Source organism: Euprymna scolopes, chromosome 5 (genome assembly GCF_053919585.1).
Source record: "Euprymna scolopes isolate OS-2025 chromosome 5, ASM5391958v1, whole genome shotgun sequence".
In the NCBI taxonomy this organism is placed as follows: domain Eukaryota; kingdom Metazoa; phylum Mollusca; class Cephalopoda; order Sepiida; family Sepiolidae; genus Euprymna; species Euprymna scolopes.
In genome coordinates, this window is record NC_136486.1 from 2,064,444 (window position 1) to 2,092,314 (window position 27,871).

At 32.6% G+C, this 27,871-nt stretch overlaps 1 long non-coding RNA gene across 1 annotated transcript; it reads left to right on the top strand.

Moving 5' to 3' along the window:
• Positions 1-27,871, top strand: LOC145276686 (uncharacterized). The gene is made up of 3 exons (XR_013867994.1): positions 1-428; positions 17,373-17,390; positions 27,696-27,871. It is a non-coding gene; the product is annotated as an uncharacterized LOC145276686 (long non-coding RNA).

Genomic DNA, 27,871 nt, shown 5'->3' on the forward strand with positions numbered 1-27,871 from the left:
AACTTTACACAGTTTATCGTTACATTCTGTGTTTGAACGCCGGGCATTTTGGTCGGTCCTATTAAAAGAAACTAAAAAAGGCAACAAAAAAAAACGTGTCGGAAAAAAATATAATCCAAATATTCTTTTTATAAGAATTTAACGTGAGAAGAGAGGAAAGCGGAAGTGAAAAAATAAGAAAAAAATATTGATAGTTAAAAAAAAAAAGAAATTTTAAGGCGTAACTATGTCGATGATTCGCTGTCGTTTGTTCCCGATGAGCCTGGCAGTTTTTCTGTTCTTAAGCATCATGATGACACGACATGTGGCCGATTCGCAGAATGACACCTCCTCCTCGGCTAATGGAACTTCTGAAATAACAACCGCTGGCGCGGGTCTTAGTGGTGGTGATAGTGCGCCTGATGCGACTGTTGGGAGTAGTACTACAGGTTAGCGGAACTTTTGTTTTCTTTCGTTTTGGGGGATGGTTTGTTTTTGCTCTTTTTCGTTTTTTTTTTTTTGTCATGTTTGTTTGTTTTATAAGCGGTTAACTTTACATTTTCTTAATATAACTAAACTGAATTCGTCTAGTCTATCACGATGCACCCCATAATTAAGTTTATTGCAATAACAAATAATGTCATTTCTATGTAGGCGGGCGTCTCTGCTAATGGATGTTTAGCCGACGGGCAAAAATGGTAAAGTTTATTACAAAAATAGTTATATTTTTACAAAAATATATATATATATATATATATATATATATATATATATATATATATATATATATATATATATATATATTGTATTGATCCAAAACCTTACCTAAGGTAACGTCGGCATTTTGCGACAGTTTACACTAAGCTAGAAAAACAACTGAATAAAATCGAAGCAAATCAATCAGCTGTGAGCAGACGATGATTTCGTTAATAATAAAAAAAAATTATTTGATATTATTCTTGAAAAGAAAATGTTTTCGATGTTTCCATGAAAAAAAAAGATTTGTTTTCTTTACAAAACAAAGAAAAAACATTTATTTTAGTGAAACTTTTCTAGCAAAGAAAAAATTTCTATAGAACGTATGTGAGAAAAAAAAATCAAAAACAATCGTGATGCTTGTTCCTAGTTGTTTTCTTGGGAAAAAAATTGAATATACTTTTTCTTAAGAAAAAAAATGTTTAATATCTTTCGTATAATTCTGCTTTTACCGATCAGCGGTTTCCACAAAATTTTTCGAGTGTGTTTCGGCCGGTGACGCACATAACCGGAAGTGGCCGCTATGAAATAATTTGAAAACATAGAAATACAATAAATAGAATGACAAGCATGTATCTAACGCAACCCTAAACCCTATCATTAAACTCTAACCTTTGAGGAACGCTCAGCCGGTTTTTTCGGTTATGTACGTTAGCTGCCGAGCGAGTCCGAGCTAACGGTGGAAATCGCAGGTCATTAAATGCAAAAGTGTTCTTAATTGTTCCTATCTTGTCGTCTAAAAAACTATTCTTGGAATTATTTGTTGAAAACAAAATTTTAATATACTTTTTATTTAGAATTATTTTTTTTTAATATTTATGTTTAGCCGACGGGCAAAAATGGTAAAATTTATTACAAAAATAGTTATATTTTTACAACAAAAATATCTATCTATCTATCTATCTATCTATCTATCTATCTATCTATCTATATATATATATATATATATATATATATATATGTATATGTATATATACATATGTATATATATACATATGCATATGCATAAATATATATGTATATACATATATATATACATATGTATATATATGTATATATATACATATGTATATATATGTGTATATATGTATGTATATGTGTATATATGTGTATATATATATGTGTATATATATGTATATATATATATGTATATATATATGTGTATATATATATGTGTATATATATATATATATATATATATATATATATATATATAATACTAACTTACATATATATATAATACTAACTTACAGGTGGTCCAGTAAGAAATAAATATGTGTATATGCGTGCGTGTGTATATTATGAAAATATATTTTAGTCTGACGATAGCTTACGGAGATTAAACGCGGACGCCTCTCTGTAGCTTAATTACCATAAATATATTTTCAAACCTATAACCTGCTCGAGTATTTAGTAGTACTGTTGAAGTAAATACTGAAAATCTATACATAATATATTATATCTTCTAAAATTATATATGAACAGATGAAATCATAAATATGCATCATTAAAAATAATTTTTTGATTGACATTGGTTGATGATAATGTTTTTGAAAAAAAGTATCTGCTTGAACGTGGCTGACATCATAAAGAGTGAATGGTAGAAACTTTAGCAATTTTTTTAATCAAAAAACGACGTCCATTATGTGATGTCATCCATTTTCTACTAAATCTTGATAGCATTTCGTGTTAATCCCCCTCTTTCTTTGTCTCTCTCTCTCTCTCTCTCTCTCTCTCTCTCTCTCTCTCTCTCTCTCTCTCTCTCTCTCTCTCTCTCTCTCTTCGATAAATTTGTGGTTTAGCGGCGTGCCTTTTTTAAAGCAGTTTCATAGAACCATGATTTTGATTTAAAAAATGCCAAATTTTACCTTAAAAAGGCTTACCTGTCAAAAGGTCAATTTTTTAAAACAATATGGCGGCGACATTCTGTTGCGTCGAATGTCGTACATTTAATCTAATAAAAAATGCATAAAATAATAATAAAAATGAAACTTTTTCTGATTTTATTTCAGCCTTTGATCTAATAATGTGTTTGTATAAAAATAAATAGTTTTTAATGGTTTTATGTCATTCAAATAATTTACGCCACTAAACTATAAATTTGCCCACCGTTCTCTCTCTCTCTCTTCTCCTTTTTTATTCTTTTTTCTCTCTGTGTGTCTCTCACTCTTCTCTCTCTCACTCTCTCTCTCTCTCTCTCTCTCTCTTTCTATATATATATATATATATATATATATATATATATATATATATATATATATATTCAATACGAAAAATATATAGATGTTTATATCTTTTTTGTATGTGTTATAGTAAGACAAAAGAAAATCTTTCAGAAAAAACGAAAATGTTTCTTTCAAAAGCACATCATTAGTAAGAAGACCGAAGGATCGATCCAAAATTCTGTGCTTTTGAAAGAAACATTTTCGTTTTATTTATTTTTTTTCGAAAGATTTTTTTGTTTTACACGTCGATGCATAGGAAATGAATACAGAAAAGATATAAACACCTATATATTTTTCGTATTGATTTTTTATCCATACATATTTATATAAATCAAAAGGAATACACGTAGATACAACATGCAATTCGGACTGGTTGAGTTTGAATACAAATAAAATACGTATTATATACGCTTGAAGCCAAAACAACGCCTTATTTCAAACAAAATAAATGTCTGTTTATTTTGTTTGAAATATAAATTGTTGTTTCAATATAAATTTCAAACAAAATAAATGTTTGTTTATTTTGTAATAATGCGTTGTTTTGACTTCAAACGTATATAATACATATTTTATTTTATATATATAATTATAATTATGATTATAATTATGATTATAATTATGATTATATTATTTATCTTAACATTTTTCCATTGTTCATTTATGGCATTCGTCTTTTATGACGTCAACCATTTTCAAACCATTTTCTTTTTTTGAACAACACTTCTTGAAATAAAATGAAAAACACCTTAAAAGGTTGCTAGTCTATTATTAACATGGCTTGTTCTATGTTGGCTGCCGTATGACTGTGTAGTTCTAGGTGGTACACTGACCGGGGATGTGCCTTCTCACTCTTTGAGAAAAGTTTAATTTATTGCTCATCACCTGAGACGCCCCTACCGGAAAATGCTGATAGAACTGCCCAAACAGTTGTTGCAGGCCAAAGTGCTCCTCCGCTAGGGTGCTGACTTTTCAAATTCTACTTTCTTGACTTTGTGTCACATCTTGTCGCCGTGGCAAGGAGATAAATATCCAATATTTTTGGTACTTTCTTTTAAAATCACACTGTAGTATCTGTTTCTGCGTTAATTGTTCATGTCAGCCGCAGGTCACCTTGGCAACATCCTTGCATTTAGGGGTTTGGCTCGTCTGGCACCAGGGTGAGGCATATTTTGGTTCGATCGTAGGATATGTACCTGCCCAGGAATTACCTCCTTCTTCGGAGAAGGTGTATGTTCATTATCATTCATTATCAGTCACCTGCGATACCTTTATCGGGGAAGAATAACTGGTCCGTTCTCGGTTATTTTTTGCACTGAGCCAGAGTACCGCATCGTATGGGAGTTGGTTATGCCTTCATAAAAAGACCCTTGTGTCACATTGCACATAAGATGGATGTTTATACGTCCCACCTATTAATATCGCAAACACGGGATAGAAATCTTAAATTATTGTGAATGAATTGGTGAAGATGAGAAATGAACAAGTGTTATGCTCAATAAACAAAAAACAAACAAATATTAGACTACATGAAAAATAAGTGCCAACACTTGTTAGAGTTCAAATATACGTTTTATTCGTAATTTAAAAGTTGGGAGAAAGGAAAAGAGAAGAAAGAAAAAAGGGAGAAAAGTCCATACAAAAATCATTTTTCTTGGACCAAGCCTTAAACCTCTTGGGCTTAAATCAACGAGTACTACAGCCATTTTTTAGTTCAGAATTTTTCTAATTCAGACTTTTAATAGTCCAGACATTATTTAGTCCAGACTTTACTTAGGCCAGACATTGTTTAGTCCAGACTTTACTTAGGCCAGACATTATTTAGTCCAGACTTTACTTAGGCCAGACATTGTTTAGTCCAGACTTTACTAAGGCCAGACATTATTTAGTCCAGACTTTACTTAGGCCAGACATTGTTTAGTCCAGACTTTACTTAGGCCAGACATTGTTTAGTCCAGCCTTTACTTAGGCCAGACATTGTTTAGTCCAGACTTTACTTAGGCCAGACATTGTTTAGTCCAGACTTTACTTAGGCCAGACATTATTTAGTCCAGACTTTACTAAGGCCAGACATTGTTTAGTCCAGACTTTACTTAGGCCAGACATTGTTTAGTCCAGACTTTACTTAGGCCAGACATTGTTTAGTCCAGACTTTACTTAGGCCAGACATTGTTTAGCCCATAATTTTTGTAGTCTAAACTTTATTTAGTCTATACTTTATCTAACCCAGACTTTTACTAGGCATCAACTTTTTCTAGATATAAACTTGTTTCTAGAAGAGACTATTTATAGCTTCGACTTTATCTAAACCAAACGTTTTCTTGTCGCGACATCATCTAGCTCAGACTTAAAGCTTTATGTTCAGACTGGTTGATGTACCACAATTATCTCCAAGAAAAGATGGTTTAGATATTTCCGGAATACATCCGCTTTTATTAATGTACACAAAAATTAATGCTTAAAAAGATATTTTCTTAATTTTACTTTTTTTCGGTTATAAAGAAAATAAAGAAAACTAGGTACTTGTACAGATTTGGAACCGACTTTCTGTTCGGATTTTACCCACTGTTTTGCATAAATAGCCTGAAGATTCTCAGGCGATTATCTAATTAGAAGGCGAGAAAAGCAAGCAATTTAACTAATAGATTGATTAGATTGTGAATCGACGATGGATAAAACTTTGCAACCAAGTAAAAGTGGTGAAATGAAAACAATGTCGAAAAATAAATGCAAGTGAAAGCCATGAAATAGTTTAGGGTTAGTTTCGGGTTAGGGTCCTAAAAATTGTTTGTTTCGAAAGCTGGATATTTTCTCGTGAAAGAAAAAAGAAATTATAAAAGTTGTTTCATTATTATTTTTTCATCAAAAATATATTTTCATAAAAATAAACATTTTTATTGCTATAAATGTTGTTTTCATTTTTTTCTGTGGGAACACCGCCTTGTTTTGCTTTTGGCGCCGGTTCGGTTGCATTCGGCTTTTCCATCTGTTTACGTAATTCAGCGTCGGCAAAAGTGGGTTTTGTCTGGTTCAAAAACCGTAACAGTACTAAAGAAATGAATGAATGAATCGTACTCGGCGGAAACACTAAGGTTTTTCTGTTGGTTACTGCATCAGCATTGTTTCTCTACCTCTGAATTGTACAACTTAACCTTGTTAATCATCTTATAATACTGAAGTATCAAGAACTAGTTTTTAGATTTTAGTATCACTTTACGGGGATTGGACCCAGTCCTCATTCGATTAGCAACCATTCTAACCATAATTCCGTTTAAATTACCCAAAATATCCCCCTAGAGAATAGTCTACGGTCAATAACTCGTACTTAACTGTAATCTAAGCTTCAGCCTCTGTACCATCGACGAAATGTTGCATCCCTCTGCCTGTTCTACAAGTACTTAAACGGTGAATGCTCGGACGAACAGTAAGCACTTGTACCCCCTCGACGTAAATACCCCCGACATACCCGACAAGCAGCTAAATCCCACCCCTTCACAGTAGAGATCCCTAGATGTAAGAGAGCCTTCTACTCCAGTAGTTTCTTCCCCAGAACCGCTAGACTTTGGAATTCCCTTCCGGGTCCCTGCTTCTCATACTGTACTGACATGCAGAAGTTCAAGTGTAATGTAAACCGACATCTTGCTGCCCAACTCCCTACACAGTACTCCTAATGCTTATGTCCCTGATAGTAGCCCCCTACATCAAATTGGCACTGTGCCTTGTTTGTGGTGAAAATGTAGTAAAAAATGGTGTTTTAATGTGTTGAATGATTCAATTAAATACCATTTGACAAAACTAAAAGTAAGTAAAAAAAATTTTTTTAATATTTAGTGCTACTACATTTTTTACCGATCCGTGATTTCCACAAAGTTGGCTCGGGCTTGTTTGGCAGCTGACGGAAATAATTGGAAAAGGTCAGTTGAACGTTTCGCCAATTTTTACAAACCTGCCGTCTGTTTTTAGCTAATACGAATCTATGAAAGCTACGTTTTTATAAATTGGAAGAAATAAATAATTAGCTTTAATAATCGTGCAGGTTAGATTTTAGGGTTAGATACATTTTATTTTATTCATTGGATTTCCATTTCTCATAGCTGTTTAACATTTAATGGTCGATCGCTTCCGGTTATTTTCGTCAACATCCGAGCACACCCGAGAAACTTCGTAAAAGTCGCGGATCAGTAAATGCAGAAGTGCCAATTATTTGTCGATGTCTGCATCAAACTTAGTACTCGTGTTGAAATTAATGAATCAAACTTAAACGTAGGAATTCTCACGCCCTGCAACATATGAGACAATCAAAGTAATTCATCGTTTTTCGCCTGAAGCTTGATCCACAGCGTCTGTCCAGTTTTTTTACCATCGCGATCACATCTCTCTTGGTTGCTTTCAGTTCATTTTTCGCCTTCCTCCTCTTTTTACCGTCGGGGTTCCTCTACTGAATACTTCGTTAGTAATTCTCTCTGTGGTCAAACTTAGGCTGTGTTCGATCCAGCCTGGACGCCTTTTGCAGATTATGCCGAAAGTATGTTTTGGTGAATTTTTAGATTTAATGTTAGAGCAGGATCTAAAAGGAAAACGTTTTCAAAACTTAGCAAAAATTAGTAACTTTGGCTTAAAACTAGTATTGTCCTAACATCTCTATAAATGATTAAAACCCCTTAAGCAAGGTCCTATAACCTTAAAATAAGTATATGTCATCATTTTTTTTTTTTTACAAAAAAATCACAACTTATCAAGGCTCGGAGGCTACTTGATTATGAGGGTTAATGAGTGTACAATAGTCAATGGAACAATATCGTAGCAATCGGTACTGGAAATTTGGTAAATTGGATTACTTAAGGGGATGGATCATCAAGAACTTGTTTACGTTGGACTTGAAGACGACCATATTGGGGTCAGTTGGAAAGCAGGCAAACGGAATTGCGTTTCACAAGCGTGCAATTCTAAGAAAGAAACTTTGTTCATGGAATCTACGTTTAAGTTTAGGCACAGATAAAGAGTGGAGGATTATTGATAGTGTTTTCAGCTGGACGAGTGTTTTTCGTTAGAATTTGGCAAGTGGGACCAGAGATTAGAGCTCAGGCGCTAGAATTGTTCTAAATCACTTGGAATCAAGCGCGTCTAACTTCCTCTCTTGGCTAATTTTTTTAGATAATGAATGACGTGTTTCTTTTATCAATATTTTAGCACATAAAAATGATGTTAGGTTTGATGTGCTTGTATTAAAAACGTGTGCAAAATTATCCAATGATGTTGATTGGATAATAGATATATCACGTGACTTATACACATTCTAAAATATCAAACCACATCATTTTTACTTTTTCATATTCATTTTTTTCTTTTCTTTACTTCGATTATTGGGTAGATTAACCCCCCCCCTTCACCATGAATAGTGATAGTTTACTTATTTATTTGTTTACTTATTTATTTATGCTTTTGGGCATATTTTGATCTGTAATTTCATTTCAGGATCAATCAAATATTTTTTAATGTACACACACATTATATATATGTATATTATATATATATATATATATATATATATAGAGAGAGAGAGAGAGAGAGAGAGAGAGAGAGAGAGAGAGAGAAACAAAGAGAGAATAGATATTGTAGTTCAAACATAGGCCTTTGATAGGGTATGGCATAAAGGTTTACTTCACAAGACCTCCAGCTATGGTATAGCTGGAAATGTCTTCTCAATTATTAAATCATTTCTCTCTGATAGGTTCATAAGAGTAGTAGTTGATGGGCAAAAATCAGAAGCTCACAGTATAAATGCTGGAGTCCCTCAGGGGTCGATCCTGGGCCCAACTCTTTTCCTGATCTACATTAATGATCTTCCAAATCACATCCTTACATCATTCGTAGACATTTTTGCTGACGACACTACCATCTATGATAGCACATCTAAGACAGTAAACGACCAAGTTCTCTCCGATTCTCTCTCCTCTGATCTTGATCACGTTGTACAATGGGGAAAGGAGTGGCTGGTTACCTTTAATGCATCTAAAACCAAGCTTCTATCTTTACATCATCAACGTTCTGATCCCCATCTGGCATCAATTAAAATGAATGGCTCTCGTCTTGGGGAGGCCTCAAGTTTTGACAGGCTTCTGGGCTTGACCTTTACTCCTGATCTTAAATGGAATACGTACATCAAATCTGTTGCCAAGGCTGCTGGAAAAATGGTCGGATCCTTCTATCGATCCAGTAGATATCTCACTGCTGATGCAATTCTCTATCTATATAAGAGCCAGATACGTCCAAGGATGGAATACTGTTGCCACATATGGGCAGGAGCTGCTAGAAAAGACTTATTCTGCCTTGATGGAGTTCAAAATAGACGTCCTCGTCTCGTACGGGATGTCCTTTTCTCTTCGCTGCAACCTCTATCTCACAGAAGAGATGTTGCGAGTTTGTCTCTGCTTTATCGTTATTTTCATGGAAAGTGTTCAACTGAGCTTCAATCTATGGTCCCCACCCCTCGCCAAACTTTCACAAGAAACACTAGACTAGCTGAAAACATTATCAATAATTTTCCCCACTCTTTATCTGTACCTAAACCTGAACATAGATTCCATGATCAAAGCTTCTTTCTTAGAACTTCGCGCCTGTGGAATTGTCTTCCGTTTTCCTGCTTTCCAGCTTTCTATAATATGGTTGTCTTCAACTCCAACGTGAACAAGTTTCTGATGAGCCGTTCCACTTAAGTTAGCAAATTTACCGAACTTCCATTACTATCGATTACTATATTGTCCTTTTGACTACTCTACACTCTTTAACCCTTATCCTTGAGCGGCCTATCGACTTTGATAAGTGGTGACGCCTATGTAAAAAAAACAAAAAAAAAATATATATATATATATATATATATATAATATTGATTATTAATTAATAATTACTACGTACACAAAAGTAAGTCATCTATATACATGCATCTTTCGGAGCCTACTCCTCATCAGTATAGCTAGACTTTTATTGCCAAGGATCGAACCTGTTCTAGCTATACTGATGAGGAGTAGACTCCGAAAGATGCATGTATATAGATGACTTACTTTTGTGTACGTAGTAATTATTAATTAATAATCAATATTTAAATAATAAAAAAGAAAAAAAAAACGTCCTAAGATTTGGGCGAAGAAAAAATATAAACAAAGGGCAAATAAATCATTTCTTATAATAACAGAAAACACTCGGAGAGCGAAATTAAGAAATTAATCGCTAATAAAAAAAAATGAATAAGCATTCAAACAATCTTATATATATATATATATATATATATATATATATATATATATATATATATATATATATATATACTAGCATTTCAGCCCGGCGTTGCCCGGGTGTTTGGAGGTGTATGCTGAGCAAAAAAAAAAAAGAGTAATTTTTTTTAATTTGACCCCTATTATAACCCCTTAAAATTTATAGTTTCGGGCTCAAATTACTTTATATAATTAGATTCAGGTTCAAGGAACCTATATCTAAAATTTCAAGTGTCTAGACCCAAAATTGTCGGAGGAGTTTGGTAGAGTTCTTAAAGGTCAAATCGTTGAAATTTGACCCCTTAACAGCCAAATTTCTGGCTGACACCCGTCACATCGATTTTCCCAAATCTCAGTACCCGGTATTTCAAATTTCGAGTCTATAGACTAAAAATTGACAGAGTTATTGCGTAGGGAAATGTACACATACAGACAGACAGACACGTTCACTTTTATAGATATATATATATATATATATATATATTATTTTTAAAATGTAATTATCTACTGACACGTGTTTCGTCGTCTACGACTCATCAGAGTGGCTGTATCTAGCGAAATAATATAAATAATATATATATATATATATATATATATATATACCGCTCTCCATGTGGGAGTACCAAATTGGTTAAAAAGGGAAAATTATTCCCAACTCGCATTTAGGTAAAAATGCACTTTCGTAAATAATTGAATTCATTCAAAACATATCGCTAAAACCAAAACAAAAAAAAAACAATATATATATATATATATATATTTTTTTTTTTTTTTTTTTTTTTTTTCAACAATAATAATGCGTTCTATTTATTTATATATACATTAAGATCGGGGCAATAGTGGTACCCTCGGTTTCAAATCTAAAGAAAGAGGGCCTAGAGTTGGTCCCTTATACCGAACTCTCAATAACCTATATCTATACCTCTAGAGAGCTATAGATAAATACTCGTAAGAATTCGTCAGGCGGATGAAGCACGAAAATTTCTGTGTAGCTTAACTGCCACATATTTTCAGAACTTACTACCTACCTCTATTCACGTATTTAGCACTATTGAAGTAAATATCGAAAATAGATTTTATGCTACATATATATTTTTTAAATAAATAATGTTAAAGATTTTTTTTCGAGAAAAGGTTCACAGGTAAGTCAAATAAATACATTCAGGGAATTTTTTTGGGTTTTTTTTGTTTTGTTTTTTGTTTTTTTCAAGGAAAAAGCTGAAAAGTAGAAAAATTGAAACAAAAATGGGTGGGATAGTTTGTTTGTTTTTTGTTTTTTTTTTCATGTTAAAACAGATATTATTGTTGTTTCCTCAGACCGTTGTTTTGTTAATGGTGTGTGTGCGTAGATCATATTCCGCATTCGTGCTGGGGGTCTTTCTGTGTTGCTCGCTCGAACGCCCACAATTAGATTATTTTAATTATGATGGAAATTGTCAGTATGGACTTGGCAAAAAAGGTACCAGTCCGGATGATGTAAAGGTTCGGCATTTGGTAGCCTTACACCTCCAGGCATAGCCATCGTTTAACTTTCCTCTTATAATAAGATTGCACCTGTGTCCACATGATGCACAAGTTTTCGTCCGTGCCAGTATTTTTTTTTCTTGACTCGAGGAATTGAGTCAAGGACTTCAGCTGGTGTTTTCAACTGCTCTCTTAAGGCTGTAAAATTCGTGTTTTTTTTTTGTTTTGTTTTTTTGTTGGTTTTTGTTTTTTTTTTTTGTTTTTTTGTGGTTGTTGTTTTTCTGACGTGAAAATACGAAATGGTGTGGGTTTTTTTTTAACTAATTTGTTTTCTTTTCTTTCTTTTCCAAATTGTCGTCTGCTGCTTTGAATTTTAAACTCGCGCGAACGCATGTCGCGTTGAAAACCATCGTGCTACGTCTACATTGCCATTGGTTCAGCTTTATGTTACGTCAGACGGCTTAATTTCCTCGGCGACGCTCGGCTTACTCCGGCTATTGACGTCATGTTCCAAGGAAAGCCGGGTTTCGCTGAGTTACGTCTGGATCATTCTCTATATGAGTACCTAAACAAGTCAGAAAAACGTTGGTACCGTCGGTTTCAAACTCAACACAAAAGGAGCCAGTCTTTGGTGCTTTTATGTTGTAATCCAATATAAAGGATTAAAGGCGGGTCTCATTCTTTGGTCAACGTTGGTCATCGTAATTTTACCTACTTACTTAGCATCCAAGATAGCATAACAGTTTGAAGCAGCGTTTGTCGTCTAGGTGGTCGTTTCGATCCTAGCTTGAGGTAGCTATTAGTCTAGCGGCACTGAAGAGGTGATACAGCAAAGTCTCTCTTTCTCTGTATATATATATATATATATATATATATATATATATATGAGAAAATAGTTAATGAAATATGTTAAAAAACACTTTGAAATGAGTTAAAAACATATTTAATCTGAAAAGGAAACACTAGATAAATGGATAGTCCTTAATCCGCGGAGTTTCGAAGAAATACTTTCCTTCTCATCAGAGGGTAGGAAATAGCAAAATGCGGGATCGGATTTTGCATGCAGAAGTATTTGATGAAACAACAAGTAAGTCAAAGATCTTACTTGAAAACAAAAAAAGTGAAGCAGAAGGAATATGATGAAGAAAAAGGTGATTAGACATGAATGGATAGTCTGGTGGAAAATAAAAAATCCAGTGATGGTAAAATCCAAATGTAAATCTTCAAGAAAGTTAAAAGAATTTCCATTTGTACAAGTAAAATCCCAGGAAATACCATATTTGGAAGAAGATGGTCCATAATAATCCAAAGGCAGAAATCCATGGAATAATTCACAAAAATGTGTACAAGGAATAAAGAAAAGATTCCAATAATATTAATGAAAGAAAAATAAGATATGCTTTTCACTCTTCTTCCGAGACATAAATATAAATAAGAAAGATCAGGGAAGAGAGAGAGAGGGGGGAAAAAATGATAAAGTTAAATATAAAATATAAAATAAAAGGGAAACAAAAGTCAAAATGACCCAGACAGGAAATGTTAAAGGCGCGAAAAAAATATATAGGGAAAAATAATATAGGTCAACTGAAATGTACAGGTCATCAATTAAAAATGTCAGCAAGAGTTGTTAGACGAAACTAAATGGATAATTAATAAATAATTAATTAATTAGTTTATATATATATATATATATATATATATATATAGTAAAAAAATAAATAAATAAATAAATAATTATATATATATATATATATATATATATATATATATATATATATATATATATATATATAGGTTTTATGAAAAGTACAGAATAGATAACCCTTAATAAACTAACAAAACGAACACATAATTTCTACCGAACGCATTAGAATTCATTTTTTTCTACCAAACAAGCCAAGTTTATAAATTTTTTTATTTCACATTGCCTACACGTCTTGGCATTAAATGTGGAATGTCGAGATTTTATGGGGGAAAAAGCGTTGCATAAAAATCGTTAAAACTTAAAAGTTAGGTAAAGAATTTCATTCTAATGTGTTTGATATAAATTTGGGGGGAGGGGGTTGTAGTTTATGAGTTATATAAAGTGTTAACTATTCTGTACTTTTAATATGGTTTTATGTAGGATAATCATTGTATGATGTTGAAGAGGGGGGATTATGTTTTAAAGAATATAGCTCTCCACTCACTCCCCCTTTTTTGACCTTGTGTCATATGACATAAACTAGTGTGACATCATAAAAAACGAATGGTAGTAGCCAAATTAGTGTGAAGTCGTGTAGCTGAACGGTAGTTGCCACAAGCAATGTGACGTCATAAAGAATGAATGGTAGCCGCCAAAAGCTGTGAATGTGTAAATGTATTTAAAAGCAACAGCAGCAGCAGTCGTAATTTCTTGCTGCTGCAGTTGCTGCTGCACCGAATGTCGAATTCAAGAAATTACATAAGATAACATTTTTTTTAATCAAGTTCAACCTCTAACAAGGCATATCGCCACTTGGACATAAGGGGTTACTATTTGGGGCAATGCCTAAGAAAGATTATCAAGATTTTAGTTGACATTACATTTAAACTTCTGCATATCAGAACAGTTACGGAAGCACTTAGCAGGAAGAGAATTCTAAAGTCTAGCGGTTCGAGAGAAGAAACTATTAGAATAGAAAGCTTTCTAGCATTTAGGGACCTCCACAGTGAAGGGGTGTGATTTTGTTGCAAAGTGGGTTTGTTGGGGGATTTCTGCAATGAGTTCATCTGAGCACATTCCAAAAATATTTGTAAAACAGGCACAGTGATGCAACATTGTGGCGATGGAACAGGGGTTGGAGCTTAGTTAACAAATTGAAACCTATTAGATTGAAGAGCCTTTTTTCGAATCCTATCCAAGAGGGAAAGGCTAGTGATAGATGTGGCAACAATACTCCATGCATGGGCGAATGGTGACTTTGTAGATGTACAGGATACTCCTCTTAGGTGTGAGTAGTCTTCTAACTCGATAGAGGGAACCCAGCTCATTTGCAGCATATATATATATATATATATATATATATATATATATATATATATATATATATATATTCTTTTTAAAGTTTGTTTTTGAAGTGTCGTTACTTTCAATGTATACCGTTTTCGTTTAACGGGTCTAGATTGTTATTTTAAAACCAGTCACCGTTAATTTTGGGTTAAGCTCAATGTGTCTATTTAATAGGGACAGAGCATATATAGTGGAAAATTTTGTTGAAAATTCAAAGACTCACGTTTTCTTTTTTATAACCTTCGTTTATTTTCTGGATTTTTTTCCATTACAGCTGTTTCATTAATGAGTTGGCAATTTTACGATTTATGTTTCCGTAAAAATACCCTGTCCCCACCAACTTCTTCAGATGTTTATCCATTAGATTTTTACAACAAATGGTATATTTTTAACATGCTGGACATCGTATTCGGATAAAAAGATTTCCACAGCCATGCTTCCTCACTTCCTCCATCTTTATATATATATATATATATATATATATATATATATATATATATATATATATATATATATATATATATATATAAAACATGGTGATCCAAATGATTTATGAGTATTCTAGTATCTACTAATATACTACAGCTAAGTTTATTCCCGTTTGTTTCTCTCGAATTTTTTGGCCGATATGTTTTGATCACAGAAAATACGTGTTAAAATATTCCTCAGTTTTGGTATTTAGTTATGTTTTAAAAAATAATAATTGTTACTAATTAACTGTAATTTGCAATTAACTTACCAAATGATCCATTTCTTATTAAATTTATATTTATCACTCTCACTGTCTGTCGCATTTTTTACCCCCCCCCCCACCATGCTTTTGTTTTATACAGAATCTCTCTCTCTTTCTCTCTCTTTCTCTCTCTCTCTCTCTCTCTCTCTCTCTTTCTCTCTCTCTCTCTCTCTCTCTCTCTGAATATGTGTGTGTGTGTGTGTGTGTGTGTGTGTGTGTGTGTGTTTATAAACAGTACGAATAAAAAGAGTGGAACAGTCCATGATAAACAAAGGGGAATATCACGGAATCATACTATTTAACCGTAGCTGGAGATGAAATAGTAGAGCAGAAAGAGACTCATTTTTATTTTGTCTTTTTATTTTTTTAATTGTTAACTCACTCAAGCAAATTAGCAGCCTCGCAACTCTCTCGTTTCCTTTATTTTGTCCTTTAGTACTCACATTCCATCAACAATATTTCTAACAAAGGAGAAAGATCGTTTGAGAGTCTCTGGATTTGGATCTTACAAATATACTCTTAACCTGGACTATATATATAGTTTTTAATTTGTCAATTTGTTCGAAAAATATATTATTAATATTTTTCGAACAAATTGACGAATCATAAACTATATATAGTCCAAGTAATATCGAGAAAAAAAAATAAATTATATGATTAATTTAAATTTGGAAATCTTTCTCAATAAATTTCTAGGGCAACTTTTAAAAATTGTTCAGTACTTTTAAAAATCATGCTAATTATTTGGAAATTTTAAAAATTGTTCAATATTTTTAAAAATCATATTAATTTTTTGGAAATTTAAAAAATTGCTCAATATTTTTGAAAATCACATTAATTATTTTAAAAAGCATTCACTATTTTTAAAAATCACATTAATTATTTGGAAGGTTTCAATTCAGTCATTCTCGTCCCCCATTTAAATCTCTAATAAAGAAGTTTTTTTTCTTTTTCTTTTTTTTACTTGTTGGTCATCGCTTATTAAGGCCCAAAGGCCATTCGAGGGTGAGGATTACTGAGTGTTGAGTAGACACTGAGACAACACTGTGATGATCAGTAATGGCGGAACTTGTGTAGGGTTTAATAATATGAAGACGGTTAGTAAGAACTTGTTTACATTAGACTTGAAAACGACCATGTTATAGTCAGTTGGGAAGCAGCCCCACGATATTTTGTTCCACAGACTAACAATTCTAGTAAAGAAGCTCTGTACATGGAATTTTTGTTTCATTTTTATGCACAGATAGAAAATGAAGAAAATTGCTGACAGTGGTTTTAGCTAGACGAGTACTTGTTGTAAATGTTTCACGGAAGGGGATCATGGTCGAATTTCAGTAAAGCACCTGCCATGAAAATAATGACAGAGCAGAAATAGACTCGCAACGTCTTTTCTGTGAGAAAGATAAAGTAGGAAGGAAATCTAGATGAAGATGACGGTTTCGTACCCTGTCAAGGTAGGAAAGAGTACCTAAGAGCAACTCCCCAGATGTCGCAAAAGTACTCTATTTTAGGACGTTTGATTCTTGTACAGGTAGAAGAATGCGTCAAGAGTGAGATACTTTGAGAAAATCGTCAACAACTCATATGTTCAAATATTTGTTTTAAATAATGTATGTACATTTGTGTTTCAACCTAAGTTTTAATATTTATGTTTATAATATTATAATTTATATAATAATAATAATATAATAATAATTTATATTATAATTTATAATAATATAATAATAATAATAATTTATAATATTATAATATAATATTATAATTTATAATAATATAATAATAATAATAATAATTTATAATAATATAATAATAATAATAATTTATAATAATATAATAATAATAATAATTTATATTATAATGTATGTGCATTTGTGTTTCAACCTAAGTTTTAATATTTGTTTCTCTTTATTTTCCAGTTGGATCAGGAGGACAAGGTAAGTTTACTTGATATTTGGTTTTTCATATGAAAATAATTTCTTTATTCACTTTGATCATATTTTTTAATTTTATACTGTGACTTACTTTAAACGTTTGGTAGCATTCATAGTCTTTGTGTTAAACCAGCTTTCTCCTTAGTGTGTACCACAGTTCGAACCCATACACATGGGCTGTGGTCTAAGTTGTATAAGGTGGCTAACCACAAACGATTCTACCACTTAAATTAGTAAAAAAAAAATGCGGAATAATTAACAGTCAATAACTCATAAATATATAATTTATATCAAACACATAAGAATCAAATTCTCTACCTAAACAGCGAAATTTTAACATTTGTAACACTTTATGTTTAACACATTTTCGATTTCAAGAAAGCGGACGTTTGTTTTACTTTTCGCAATCGCGTAACTCTCACTTCCCTTGGTCTGTTCCTTAATCTTCACATTTCATGAGCGATGCCTTTGACAAAGGGGGAATAATTGCTGTTGGGTTAGCATTTATTCATCTCACACTTATTATTGGTTACTTTTTTACCTTAAAGTACATTTTTTTCTAGCTCCTTACATCAAGTGGCTTTGTGCTGTGTCATTAGTCCTCACATGCCGTGATTTTTTGGACAAGAAGAGAAGAATTGCTGTTTTCTGGTTAGAATCTGTCCTTCTAGCATTTAGCATTGGCAAGATTTTGACATTGAAGTAGTATGTTTTAGCTTAATCAAGTGGCTTCATGTCTTGTCTGGAGCGATTTCCAAAAAACAAAGTCTGTTTTCTCAACACTCGACTTTCAATGACAACCAGCAACACATTGTCATGAAAAAGTTTTTTTTTGTTTGTTTGTTTTTTTTTTTTCATGTAATGCATATCTTTGTCTGGAATGAGTGATCAGAACGTTAGAATCTTCGCATTTAATACTCATGGGAGTTTGTTCAGCGATGAACAATGTTACACGAGACATAAGTCACCTTATGGACTGGCAGGAGAACTTCTCCCTTGTCCAACTCAGACATACCAAACTGTTGTACCTATTTACTATGCCTCCCCACGGGACAGAGTTAGACACCAGGGTCGTTTTTAACGTGGAGAAAAGGTACAAAAATAAAAATTGTCTCAGTCGTGAAGGACCTCTCCTCCACCGAAAGAGAACAAGAAAGGCTAACCCGCTCCCATATCGGTAACCATGGTGACAAGACGAGAGAAGACTGAAACATACACACAAGAAATATAAAAGCAAAGTTGTGCAACAGTTTAAAGCAGAAACAATTTGTTTTATGAAAATATACAAAGTAATCGTAAACTGAATGTCAGCAAGTAAAATATTCGTACTTCTGCATTTACCAACCCGCAGTTGTTGGGTTAATTAACAACTTCTTTACATGGTAACTTTTCCCCTTTGCTTTGTTAGGTTAATTAATAACATTTGTTAAATTAATTACAAAGTATATAAAGAAAACGTACCTTTCTTCCTTAATAACTTCATAAAGGAAGTTATATTGAAGATGAAAAAGAAAACAAATTAATTGAAACATAACATCTCTTAGCTTTTTTTACACACAGAGAGACACAGAAAAACACGTTTGCTTATTTTACAAGTTTACATGAAAGAGAAAAGGACATGTCGCATACATGCGGTTTTTAAAAAAACAGTCAATAAAAAGGAGAAAACTCCGTTATCCAATTCTAAAACACACGTCATCGCTTAACAAAGTGAGACACTCTAAATTGCTTACATCTCTGAAAATTAAGCGTCAAAGGGAGACAACTCTTCAAGCCTTAAAACCCAGGATTATTGATAAATTTCAATACAGTTTCCACAAAGCTTCTCAGGTGTGCTCGGCTGCTGACAGGAATAACTAGACGCCACTAAACCGCTACGAAGTAATTACAATGATAAACAGGAAAAACGGAAATACAATAAATAAAATTACAAACATGCATCTAACCCAACCCTAACTTTCGTCTCGAATCCTAACCCTTAAAATGTTCGATTAATATTAATGTAATTTATGAAAAAAAGTAGTCTTCATAAATCCGTACTAGCTAAAAACAGACAGCACAGTCATAAAAAATAAACAGCACAGTCATAAAAAATAAACAGCACAGTCATAAAAATAGACAGCACAGTCATAAAAAATAGACAGAACAGTCATAAACAATAGACAGCACAGTCATAAAAATAGACAGCACAGTCATAAAAATAGACAGCACAGTCATAAAAAATAGACAGCACAGTCATAAAAAATAGACAGCACAGTCATAAAAAATAGACAGCACAGTCATAAAAAATAGACAGCACAGTCATAAAAAATAGACAGCACAGTCATAAAAAATAGACAGCACAGTCATAAAAATAGACAGCACAGTCATAAAAATAGACAGCACAGTCATAAAAATAGACAGCACAGTCATAAAAAATAGACAGCACAGTCATAAAAAATAGACAGCACAGTCATAAAAATAGACAGCACAGTCATAAAAATAGACAGCACAGTCATAAAAAATAGACAGCACAGTCATAAAAAATAAACAGCACAGTCATAAAAAATAAACAGCACAGTCATAAAAAATAGACAGCACAGTCATAAAAATAGACAGCACAGTCATAAAAAATAGACAGAACAGTCATAAACAATAGACAGCACAGTCATAAAAATAGACAGCACAGTCATAAAAATAGACAGCACAGTCATAAAAAATAGACAGCACAGTCATAAAAAATAGACAGCACAGTCATAAAAAATAGACAGCACAGTCATAAAAAATAGACAGCACAGTCATAAAAAATAGACAGCACAGTCATAAAAATAGACAGCACAGTCATAAAAATAGACAGCACAGTCATAAAAATAGACAGCACAGTCATAAAAAATAGACAGCACAGTCATAAAAAATAGACAGCACAGTCATAAAAATAGACAGCACAGTCATAAAAATAGACAGCACAGTCATAAAAAATAGACAGCACAGTCATAAAAAATAGACAGCACAGTCATAAAAAATAGACAGCACAGTCATAAAAAAATAGACAGCACAGTCATAAAAAATAGACAGCACAGTCATAAAAAATAGACAGCACAGTCATAAAAATAGACAGCACAGTCATAAAAATAGACAGCACAGTCATAAAAAATAGACAGCACAGTCATAAAAAATAGACAGCACAGTCATAAAAAATAAACAGCACAGTCATAAAAATAGACAGCACAGTCATAAAAATAGACAGCACAGTCATAAAAAATAGACAGCACAGTCATAAAAAATAGACAGCACAGTCATAAACAATAGACAGCACAGTCATAAAAAATAGACAGCACAGTCATAAAAATAGACAGCACAGTCATAAAAAATAGACAGCACAGTCATAAAAAATAGACAGCACAGTCATAAAAAATAGACAGCACAGTCATAAAAATAGACAGCACAGTCATAAAAAATAGACAGCACAGTTATAAAAAATAGACAGCACAGTCATAAAAAATTGACAGCACAGTCATAAAAAAAATGAGAAACGATTAGCCGATCTTTTTCGGTAATTTCCATTAGGTGCTGAGTGAACCTGAGCCAATTTTGTAGAAATCACAGGTCGGTAAATGCAGAAGCACCCAATATTTATTATTCCCCATTTATGACTTGATATATATATATATACAACACATTGATACACCCATTCTTGTTAGATCACCGAAGTTAAGCAATGTTGAGATTGGTCAGTACCAGATGGGTGACCGGTTTGGAAATACTACATCCCTGCAAGAACTGCAAAAAATTAACATCATCATCTTCTCTGACTAGGATATACATGCAACTGGGAACCACTTGTTAATTTTATATTGCCATGAAACTTTCTCCTTCAGGGGAAGTCAGTTCGACCCGCCTTAGGTGAATGCTGTTGGGATGGCATACACTCAGAGAGGTCAACTTGACCCTTAATAGTGGTGCTGTTTTTCTTACCGTCGAGAATATGTCTTTGAGAATCAGTCAAACAGAGTTTATGCCATTTGAATTAGGTGGCTTTTTTTCTGTTGGGTTGGTGTATGGTTCTGTGCAGTTCTAGGAGGTTCACCTTCAACGAGAGAAAGTGTTACTTTATTGTTAATTGACGGCCCTTACTGAGGAATGCTAACGGAACTGCTCAGATAATTTTTGTAAGCTAGGCTCTTGAGTGCTAGCTTTCAATCTCCACCTTTCGACCTTGTGTCACATCGTCTTGTGATAGAAGAGAGGTACATACTAGCAATGGGAACTGAAACAAACAAACAAACAAACAAAGGATGGCTAGCTGCAGCTGTGTTGTTTTCTGTGTAATACCACTATGAGAAAACTAAAAGGTTTTTATCCTCAGCCCCTAAAGCCACCAGAGTCTCGGCCATGGTTGAGGTATTTTTACTCTGTTGGCTATCGTCTTGTGTAGTTCTAGGCGGTCCATCTTTTCAAATTTTATTTTCTCTCTTTAATAATTGGTTAGTTTATTGCTAATCGTCTGTAATACCCTACTGGGGAATACCGCTGGGCTACTGAGTCAGTTTTTGTAGATCAGTGTGCTTTTGATTTGGGACGCTGGGTTTTCAAATCCCACATTCCCGACCTTGTGTCACATCTTATTGCCGTGTGAAAGAGATAAACATAAGCATACACAATAAATATTAATAGGTACTCACTCCAACTGCAGAAAGATGTGACACAAGATCGGAAGTTGCGGATTAAAAAGCCAGTGTGCAAGGGGTGTACTCACTCTAACCATAAAAAAATACCCAGTAGTCCCATTGCCATTCAATGATAGAGGGGTGCCGCAGACAATTATTAATAAATTAATCCCTTTTCAAAAACATAAGTTTGAGAGAGTTGACCTGATAGAATTGCATAGGACGAAATCCAGTATCGTCATTTACTTAAAAATGATCTAGCTTCTGTCGGACTGATTGACGAAAACATATTATCGACTTGTTATGAACATATTCTAAACAGGCTGTGCCAGGTAAAGTTGTTTGTTTGTTGCTAAGCAATAGAACACAAATATTTTGAAAAGAAATGAAAGGAAAAACATTTATGTGATCAGTTTTTGTTTTACGACATTTTTATGCTGAATCACAATATCTTTTGTAAATAATTAGTTTTATTCAATTTTATACAAAGAACTATTTTATCCATGGCTGAAGCTTCATGCATTCGCTAACAGTATTAGTGTATAAATGAACACAAATACATTGGGTAGTTAGTTACACCTGATTCCATAGTCAATGATGATATTCATTATAACAATCTGACATTAAGCAACGTTCAACCTGGTCAATATCAAATGTGTCACCATTTGGAAATATCGTTTATTGTTTGTGATACTATTCATTGTAGGTGATCGATCGCTGTAAAAACTTAGGTCATGAAAATTATGTCACCTGAGATGGATATGCATGCGACTTGGAGCTGCTATTGAATTTAATATTTCTAAGAAACTTCATCCTTTTGGAGGAAGAAGCTGAACTCCTTCGGGGGGTGTATGTTGCATAAAGACCGGCAGAGAATGGATTGTCAAATTCTGATGGCCAAAAATTTGAAGCTAGGAAATTGGATATATATATACAGCATAATCACATTGATATACAAGTTCTTGTTAAATCACCGAAAGTTAAGCAAGGTTGAGCCTGGTCAGTACCAGATGGGTAACCATTTGGGAGTACCAGATTTTTTTTTTTACAAAGGAATCACCACTTATCAAGGCCCAGAAGCCACTCGAGGATAAGGGTTACAATGGGTCAGGATTTGTGATAGTAGGGTGATCCCTTGCTGTAAAAACTTAGGACATTAAAAGTATGTCACCTGAGATAGATATCCAAATTCTGATGAGCAAAACTTGGAGGTTAGGAAATCAAAAATAATTTTTTTTTTTAAATTGGTTCAATTTTTAAACATTTATTTGATTAAAATTTTTTTTTTAAATTGGTTCAATTTTTAAACATTTATTTGATTAAAAATTTTTTTTAAATTGGTTCAATTTTTAAACATTTATTTGATTAAAAAATTTTTTTTTAATTGGTTCAATTTTTAAACATTTATTTGATTAAAAATTTTTTTTTAAATTGGTTCAATTTTTTTCAATTGGTTCAATTTTTAAACATTTATTTGATTAAAATTCAAAATATAAAATCTAATGAAGATGATTGGTGATTCCAGTTGAACATGTTATTATAGACTGAAATGTCTTTCATACTAACGTTTAAATAAAACCCTCGATCTACTATATCATCAAATGTTTATTAATTAACCCTTCCAAGTTTTATGGAAATCCAACCAATAGTTTTTGTGCAATCTTGCTCACAAACAGACCAACCTGATAAGATTAAATTTGAAAATTAGTGATGGGACGATTCCAATATGTTTCCGATTCTGATACAATTATCGATTCCGTATTAAATTCCCAATTCCGATACAATTATACATTCTGATTCCGATTCTTTATAAATCTCTAAATATTTAACTATAGAGTTGTTATTTTTTTTTTCAATTACCATGAAAAAACATGCTAAATGTGCAAATAGTTTCTTGAAATTAAAACACACTTGTGGGGTGATCGATAGCTTTTAGTTTAAAATCAATAAATATTTAATGTTTTAACATTACTATCAGCAGTGGAAGATTTTGTTTTAAACAAAATCAAATTTAAAAAAAAAATAATTAAATGAATCCTTTTTAGAATTGGAAAATAAGCACAAATTTTTCCAATTCCGATACCGATTCTGATGCCTCAAAAAGTTCTGAATTTTTCAAATTTGGATTCTGATTTCAATTAAGTGTCCCAACACTAATGAAAATATAATAAACCGATCAAACATAAAATTTTGAGGTGCTTCTACAGCTGGGGATTCATATCGACCCAAATTGTTCTTTCCCAAACAAACTGGAAATGACTGAAGCAGTTTACAAATTGCAAAATGTGAACAAAAAAAAATGTAAAAAGGCAAAAGAGAGTAAAACATGTGAATTCAAAACCAGGTTAGTTGTACTTATTTCATCATTCATCCTCAAGTGGTTGGATTGGCTTCATCCAGAGAATCTGCTGTGTGCCAAGTGAATGCTGACCAGATGAGACGGCTACTGCAGTAGCAGATGCAGATGTTAGCTAATCATAGTTCCAGTGGTGAACCCATCAGAGGTAAGGGCCCAGGATATACTCAGGTTTTCAGCTAAACTGCTGCCAATGAACATGCAACACAAATAATAATGATCGAACTCCTCAAGATTTTGTAGGTCGCTCATTTTCATTGTCCAGGTTTCACACTCATACAATAGGATGGTGCAGATGATAGCTTGATGAATGTGGATTTACCCTTGATGCCCTACACTAGTCTCTTTTATTCATTTTTCCTGCAGGCTTCTTCTCAACACTCAATTGTTTTTTTTATTTTTCTATATAATGCAGTTAGGATGCCCGTCTTAGCATTTAATATTGTTACGTATCTGACCACATTGTCACTGTGGGTCTAGCACTTTTAGACTGGGCTAAAATTCAGGAGAGATGGCGACAAATTGTAGCATATTTGAACCATACATGACTCTTACCTCCATATCATCTTTCTCAACCTTGAGGTGAAGCTGGTTCAATGGATTCATCGATAAAATCATCTGGGTGATGACAAAAAACATGGCTGAACCAGCAAAGATGGCTCAACAGGAAAACTTGCTGAAGGACATATTGCAGTGAGCACGAACAATGACATTTGAGATGAACTGATGTAAATGAACACGAAGGATGCAACACAAACACTAGTGATTGATCAACACTGCTTGTCGCTTGCTCTCATTTAGTGGTTAGGTTCGAATTAGGGTTTTAAAGATTTAAGCTCACCCACCTAAAAAAATAATAAAGTTGAAAAAAACTTCCTTGTAAAAAACATCTATAAGAAAAATAAAGTTAATTCATTTATGATTTGAATCAAATTTATGATTTGAATCAAATTATTAAACACATGCTGAAGGATTAATTGATTCTGATCTTAAGTTTGTGGAAATATGAAAACGTTTCATTGAATTGCGGTACTAGTCAACTAGAAATCGCTCCATACAAAGCATAAAGCCACTGGATGTAAAACACTTCAAGATCAAAATTAACTAACGATAAATGTTATATTGATAGATTCCAACTCAGTAAACAGCAATTCTTCCCCCTTTGTCATAAACATCACTCCTAGAATATGAGGATTTAAAATAAAATAAGGAAGTGAAAGTTGGAGGTTGCTAAACCCGACGGTCAACTTCTTACTCTTCCTTTTTTATCTAAATAAAACTGCCATCTTGGAACGTTTCTTATCTTAAAGTGGGAAGATAGTTTATTTTGGTGACACTTTCGTAATTTGCAATGAAAAACATTCGGGCCGATATGGGTTGCTAGCTATAGATGTGCCCGTTTTTGTTTCTAACAACACAGATATGGACGCTCTCGGACTAAACAAACGCGGGGGGGGGGTACATTTTTTACCTATTCTTTGTGTTGAACAATTCAATTTTTTTTAAATTTAATTTGTTTAGTAATTGATCGCTCGACAAAGGAGGGATTGAACCTTAGTAATTCACTCCCGTTCGTTCATTCGTTTGTTCGTTTCTCAATAATCACGCCTTGAATTTAAAAAAAAAAATTGCACAAACATTAGCCAAGGTGAAAGTAATTTTTTACCAGAACGGATTTTCCGGGGTAACTCTGGTTGCCCCCCCCCCCAGGAGGCATTCTTAAAATAAAAATGCCCCAAAATCGTTCGTCTGTTTGTTTATTTGCACTTTTCTCAATAACCATTCCTTGAATTTGTTTTTAATTTTGCACAAACATAAGTCATGGTGAAAGTAAATTTTTGCCAGAACGGATTTTCCAGAATAACTTTTTCCTGTTGGTTATGCTTTTAGTTTGTTACATTTCAGTTCATTTTTTTTTTTTAAATAAATCTTCATATTTTGAAGAATACAAATTTAGTACAACTTGTGACAATAGCCGTTAGTATGGGCTTACATTTGACAAAATTCGATTTTTTTTACGTGTGTCACGTTTACATTTAGTCTGTAACACTAAAATGTTTTAAATGGATCTTAACGGTTTTCAAAACTACACGATAAAACATTATTAAAATCGATTTATTGAATTGTAGATTTGTAAAAGGATTTTGAACTATTTTTTTAATAATTTTATTTGATCTGTGATCTGTGACGTTCACATCTAAAGCATGCACATTTGAGAGGTACACACCTCTAACTGCAGCAAATTATGCTGTTCAATCATTTCATTTGGATTAAACTTAATATAAGAAGTATGGCGTAGTTTGCTTGAAGCATTGTTAGAGAATAAAAGGTATTTTTAGAAGGCTAAAACAATGCAGGAATGTACAGTTGTTGTGGGAAGATAGATAAATAAATATATGAATAATAAATAATTCAATATTTTTTATTATTATTTATTATTTTTTATTATATATATATATATTTTTGTAATATATATTTATTTATTCATTTATCTACCTGAATTTTAACTGTGGGTGGTATTTAATTCCAAAGGTCCTTTCAGCTAATAACCCATCGTCAGTGGAGAAATGAATCCTCTCTCTAGGATGTAAATTGCAAAAATAAAAAGCCATTTTGCAATTTACATCCTAGAGAGCGGATTCATTTCTCCACTGACGATGGGTTATTACCCGAAAGGAGATTTGGAATTAAATACCACCCATAGTTAAAATTCAGGTAAATAAATGAATAAATATATATATATTACAATATATATATATATATATATATATATATATATATATATATATATATATATATATATATATATATATATATATATAAAGAAAAGATTTTTAAAAATATTGAATTATTTATTATTCATATATTTATTTATTTATCTTTCCACAACGACTGTACATTCCTGCATTGTTTTTGCCTTCTAAAAATGCCTTCTAAAAATGCCTTCTAAAAATACCTTCTAAAAATGCCTTCTAAAAATACCTTTTAAAAATACCTTTTAAAAATACCTTCTAAAAATACCTTTTAAAAATACCTTTTAAAAATACCTTCTAAAAATGCCTTCTAAAAATACCTTCTAAAAATACCTTTTAAAAATACCTTCTAAAAATGCCTTCTAAAAATACCTTCTAAAAATACCTTCTAAAAATACCTTCTAAAAATACCTTCTAAAAAATACCTTCTAAAAAATACCTTCTAAAAATACCTTCTAAAAATACCTTTTAACATTTACTGTTTTAATTTTCAGATCATTTAAAAAAATTCGCATTAATGATCTCTGATGACATTTTTGTTTCTCCTTTTCAGGTTTGACCCTGGCCTCGACCATGCTGACATACATCGTTGGTGTGATATTGGCTTTCCTATCTTAAAAATCTTAATGCGTCCTGATGAAATGAAATTCAAATATTTCAATTACCGGTGATGAATAGAAGAGGAAATGCTAATTCCAAAATAAATCAAACTATTTTGTTCTAATTTCA